The sequence below is a fragment of the Tachyglossus aculeatus genome, chromosome 6 (genome assembly GCF_015852505.1).
Source record: "Tachyglossus aculeatus isolate mTacAcu1 chromosome 6, mTacAcu1.pri, whole genome shotgun sequence".
In the NCBI taxonomy this organism is placed as follows: domain Eukaryota; kingdom Metazoa; phylum Chordata; class Mammalia; order Monotremata; family Tachyglossidae; genus Tachyglossus; species Tachyglossus aculeatus.
Genome location: NC_052071.1, coordinates 50,801,875 through 50,808,423, shown reverse-complemented (window position 1 = coordinate 50,808,423; position 6,549 = coordinate 50,801,875).

Here is a 6,549-nt window from a genome sequence, read left to right as displayed (position 1 = left end):
GTTCAGAGGCACCACAGTGGCTTAGAAAAGCTCAGAAAAAATCAGATCAAAAGTGCAGAATACCTTCACTGTCTTCATAGGGTTGTTGTGAGGGAAAACGTGAAGCTATCTGTGAAAACAATTTTAGGGCTAGATAAATACATACTATTTTTAGTAACTTTCCTAACTAAAATCCGATAACCATGGTGATTTCCAAGGACATGGTAAGCAAAAATACTCAGAATGAGTAACTGAAACACTTTGAGTTCTCATAGCAACCTTTTACCCAAGAACAAGTGAGTGGGAGTTTTTATCACAGATTAGTGACTCTAAGTGCACTCTTAGGGATTGTGTGAAATGAAAAAATAATATATGTAAAGTATTTCAAGCTTCTTACAAGAAAAGTGTTGTGAAAATACAAGGTAATGTAACTGTGTTATCACACATAATTAAATAATGCTAGAGTGTTTGATACCACGTATATCTCTGACTACTTTATTTCAAGCTTTTGATTTTCTTTCAATACACCTCTTCAGGAGCAAGGCAGGCATTCATTTCTTAAAGCCTGAGAAGTTTCTGTCGGTTTAAGGAACGGGAGTGAACCAATTTAGATAACTCTGTGGCTTCCATCTTCCACCAAAAGCTGACTAAGGAATTTTCAAATGTTAATTAAGCCTCATATCATTTCTTAGGAAGATGCTTAGGAAACTCACAGAAAACAGTAGATTAGGATAGAAGAGAAGCCACCCCGATGACTGGCAAAACAGCAAGCTTAAAGTTATTTCTGTAGGATAAAAAGCGGGGGATTTATAATGAAAGACTTTGGACATATTCACAGTTACGACAACATCCTCCAGTCCAGGTGAATAACCCATCATTTGCATTAATTTGTGATTTCTGAAGAAGTAGAGCTATTTAAAAATTCTGCCCGGGCTGGTGTTGAGTGTAGCAATATGCTTACAATCTAGCTATGACATCTCATGTTACAAATAGATTTGCCATTTTACAATTCAGATGACATAGCTTTGAACATTATTTTGATAGTACAGGAGGCACACACTGAAAACCTCAACACAAAGAAAGTTTAGCTTGTCTTCAGGATTTCCTTGTGAGGAGCATGTACCTGGGGGGTACTCGGCAAAGCTGCCTACTATCAATCTTCAAGGTGTCTGTGAGTCGGCTTGTTAATAAAAGTGGTTTTCAAAATTTGCACAAGGCTGACACTCGGATTTAAGATGCCATTCTGTGACTGCTCCAGCACATCTTTTTTAAAACAGCACACTATGGAGAGCTTGCAACAAGGCATGACACAGGCTAGACTTAGCCAGAATAATTTGCCAGTGGATTTTCAGATAGCAATTCCTATGGGTGCCTCCTTAACTTTCACCAAATGCTGCATGATTGAAGGCTTCATTAATTCATCCCCATTAGGACGGGTGGGGTGAATGATTTTATGACTGTGGAAGTAGCTCTGAAAGCAATGTTGACCTTCCTCTGTGGAAATAAGCCCAAAACAACTGCAAAATGTCCTGGAAAAATTTTGTCCTGAACAAGATCCTTGTGGTCATAGAATGTGTTACTTTAACATCCCTCTAGTCTGTAAGCTCAATGTGGGCAGAGAATGTGTCGGTCAATTCTATTTTATTGTACTCTTCCGACCGCTTAGTACACAGTACACAGTAAGCACTTAATAAGTACAACTGACTGACTGATTTATTGATTGATGGCAAGTCCCATAGATGTATTTTGTGACTAGGGTAGCTCCTTATTTCCAGCATATGTGCACTGTATCTCCAGTGTTAGCATAGAACCATAGGTCAGGCGAAAACGAAACAGGTAAATGCAGGAGGGAGGGAAACTATACAGGCTCAATGGATAAATTAAATTACAAAAGTCATTAATACTGGGAGCAGTGCATAATGCTACATGATCTTTTTCTGATTCCATACTGGTCCGTGTTTTGGTGAGAAAGAACCAGTTTAGATAAGACTGGTACTTGGGGAGAATACTACAGGAAAGATTTGATAATCAAATGTAACTGCTGGACTTTGAATTTGTTTACGATCAATAGATAAAACATCAAAGAAAAGCTCCTTGCAAATATACTATCATGTCTGTCCTTCATTTTCATTTCATTTTGCCCTTCATCTTTGATTCAGCATTTGTCTCTAATCTAGTCTTTTCTGCTGGTAGAAATGACTGTTGGAGAAATAAAGCATGAAATAGGTAATCTCACATGGGCCAAGAAACTTTTTTCTTTGCTTTGTCTATATGTATGTGTCAACATGAGCTGGTATATAGCATGACCAGAGGCTAAAAGATTAGGACATGTTTTCTAGATCAATGTATTTTGTGAGAGAATTCTTTTATGTCCCAAGTTATGCTATATAGGAGATTGGCAAAGCTGCAGCACTGATTATGCTTCAGTAGCTGCAACAATTTCTGATAGTAAAGATGAACTGTTTTAAAACAAATTACAACTCTTGTATTTATGACATGTATCAATTTATGCACGCACTACATGATTCACTTTTTATATTTTTCTGTAATGGAAAAATACTTCAGGGTATTTTAATAACCAATAAATTATATGTTTAATGAACCAGAGCAAAATGTAAGTGGTATGAATCAAATATACCTAGGAATGAGAAACACTTTAGAACTGTACATTTTACTTGCTTGATATTCAAGTCACATAGGCTTCGGGCTATTAGAGCCACTGGAACTGAAAAGAGTAAATACTTCCGCTTCCATCTATGTGCATCCACATGAAAATTCTTCTTGGGACTTTATCACTCATTTTAGACCTTGATCTTTTATTTATTGCTTAGATTGTTCTCCAACAGGTGAGGGATGAAACCACTCTCACCTTTAACCTTTTAAAAATATGCCCCGACTTAGGTAAGAGGTAAATCTGGGTGCACTGTAAACTTAGACTCTCTTTAATGCCTTAGATTGGTCAATGAATCAATATTTGTTGGGCACTTACTCTGTACAGATCACTGTGCCTTAAAAGAATTAGATAAAGTACAATAATAATACTGATTGTGGTATTTGTTAAGCACTTACTATATGCCACGTACTGTATTAAGCACTGAGGTAGATATAAGCAAATCAGGTTGGACTCAGTCCCTATCCCACATCAGGCTCACATTCTTAATTTTCATTTTACAGATGAGGTAACTGAGGCACATAGGAATGGGGTGACTTGCCCAAGGTCGCACAACAGACAAGTGGCGGAGCCGGGATTAGAACCCAAGTCTTTCTGGCTCCTAGGCCCATGTTTTATCCATTAGGCCTTGCTGCTTCTCATAACAGAATTGGTACATGCAATCGCTGCCCTCCAAGAGGTTAAATGTTTCAAAAAGTGGAACGTGATATAACTTGTTAAACATCCCTCTAGAAGAGCTTCAATATACAAAATTCAAACTCGTCTAGCTCCACAGTTCATAAATGAACAAATGTTCCTCCCCTCTAGATTGTAAGCTAGTTGTGGGCAGGGATAGTGTCTATTAACTCTGTTATCTTGTACTCTCTCAATCGCTTTGTACAGTTCTCTGCGCATAGTAAGCTCTCAATAAATATAATCGATTGGTTATTTGGTTGGAAAAAATAAAACAAATGTCCAAGGATTCATTCAGAATATCTATGGAGGTCAACTTCACCAAAATCCATCAGCAACTTTCCTAAACTTGAATGTCTTGAGTCTCCCAACTTTATCTTGGACATTAATGACCTTAGCCAACCTGGCACTGTTCTCACTAATTTCTTCATTCCAAGTGACTGAGCAGAATATTCATTTATTCAATCGTATTTATTGAGCGCTTACTGTGTGCAGAAGGCTGTACTAAGCACTTGGGAAGTACAAGTTGGCAACATATAGAGCTGGTCCCTACCCAATGGCTCACAGTCTAGGAGGGGGAGACAGAGAACAAAACAAATTAACAAAATAAAATAAATAGAATAAATATGTACAAATAAAATAAATAAATAGAGTATTAAATACATACAAACATATATACATATATACAGGTTTGGAAACCATTTAAATATGGTTTGGATTTACCAGAGTGGCCCTACAAAATTTGCTGGGATCGAGGGTGATATAAATGGTATATTTAGAGCACTGTCCTTCGTTGAAATAGTATGTTAAATGGGTTTCATTAACACTTGGGCTCGACCTACAGAAAATTCTCTTTTGGTACATGCATTTTGGAATGGAATATATTCAGTTGATTATACTGTACTCTCCTAAGAATTTAGTACTGTGCTCTGCACGTAGGAAATGCTAAATAAATAGAGATGCAGCATGGCCTAGTGGATAGAGCATAGGCCTGGGAGTTTGGACCTGGGTTCTAATCCCGGCTCCACCACTTGTCTGCTGTGTGACCTTAGGCAAGTCACTTAACTTCTCTGTGCCTCAGATACCTGTAACATGGGGAATAAGAATGTCAGTCAATCTTATTTATTGAGCATTTACTGTGTGCATAGCACTGTACTATGTGCTTGGAAGAGTACAATAGATTAATAGAACAGACATATTCCCTGCCCTAAAAAGAACTTATATCCTAGAGGGGGAGACAGACATTAATATAAATAAATAAATTGAACATATGTATCTAAGCGCTCTGGAACTTTCATTCATTCATTCAATCGTATTTTTTGAGCGCTTACTGTGTGCAGAGCACTGTACTAAGCGCTTGGGAAGTACAAGTCGGCAACAAATAGAGACGGTCCCTCCCTACTCAACAATGGGCTCACAGTCTAGAAGGGACTTCAGGATGGATGAATAAAGGGAACAAGTCAAGGCAACACAAAAGGGAGTTGAAGAAAAGGAAAAGAGGGCTTAGTCAAGGAATGCCTCTCATAAGGCTTTTTTCTCTCATGCCTCCAATAAGGCTTTTAAAGGAGGGAGAGTTGTTGTCTGTCACATATGTTGTCTGTCACATATGTCACATATGAGGAGAGAGGGTACTGCATGCCAGAGGCAGAATGTGGGTGAGAGGTCAGCGGCAAGATGGACAAGATCAAGGTAGAGTTAGAAAGATAGCAGTAATAATAATAATAATAATAATAATGGCATTTATTAAGCACTTACTATGTGCAAAGCACTATTCTAAGTGCTGGGGCGGTTACAAAGTGATCAGGTTGTCCCACGGTGGGCTCACAGTCTTAATCCTCATTTTACAGATGAGGTAACTGAGGCCCAGAGAAGTTAAGTGATTTGCCCAAAGTCACACAGCTGACACTTGGCAGAGCTGGGATTTGAACCCATGACCTCTGACTCCAAAGCCTGGGCTCTTTCCACTGAGGAGAAGAGCGAAGTGTGCAGACCAGGTTGTAGTATGAGAATAGTGAGGCGAGGTAGGAGTGGGCAAGGCGATCGAGTGATTTTAAACCAATGGTAAGACATTTCAGTTTGATGGGCAGGTGGATGGACAATCACTGGACGTTTTTGAGGACTAGGAGTCCCATGTGGGACAAGGACTGTGTCCAACCTGATAAACTTGTATCTACCCCAGTGCTTAGTACAGTGCACATGGTAAACCACTTAACAAATAAATTAAAAAAACTAGCACCGATCAATTTAATTCAGGCCATAAGTACACTAACCAATGAGATGTTCCTTTATTACATAAAATAGAAGATGCAAGCCTGACTGAATTTTAAACTCAGTGGATGGTTCTTTTGATTTCAAGAGTGCAGTAGAATAATAATAATAATAATGGCATTTATTAAGTGCTTACTATGTGCAGAGCACTGTTTTAAGCGCTGGGGAGGTTACAAGGTGATCAGGTTGTCCCACGGGGGGCTCACAGTCTTAGTCCCCATTTTACAGATGAGGTCACTGAGGCCCAGAGAAGTTAAGTGACTTGCCCGAAGTCACACAGCTGATTGTTGGCAGAGCCGGCATTTGAACCCATGACCTCTGACTCCAAAGCCAGGGCTCTTTTCCACTGAGCCATGCTGCTTCTCTAACCAATCAATCAATCTATCATTAGCTGCCCATCCAGAGGGGCTCACCAATACCTGCCATTAAATAAATGAAGCTGATGATAATGATGATGATGATGATGACCAAGGGACCTAAGAAAATCACATCCATTTTTCACATCTTCCCTGAAAATGTTTGGCCAGTTTCATTCAGAATCTTGACTATCAGGGTCAGAGAATTGAATCAATCTAATAGTACATTAGTAGTCTGTATAGTGAGCCAAGGGCTTGGGTGATGTAATACCAGTGTCCTTCACTCTCCAGCAGTTATACAGCTTCATTCAACACGACTGCAATTTTTATCTTTTTATGTGCAAGGCCCAGATAAAATGTATTACAGTTGTTCAGTCTGAATGAAAAATCACCATGGATCACCACTGTGAGGTCTTCATTCTTTAGCAAAGGAGACAAACTTCTGGCTGGATGGGGCAAGAAAAGAAGGAATTTTGAAGTTTCTCAAACTTGAAAATCCAGCAGCAATATGAATACAGTAGTTCTCCTGGTCTGAATTCCTAGTTTATATTTCAAAGGTTCACCTAGTCCATCACAGACTTAGTGATAAGTGCTGGCTCGTTC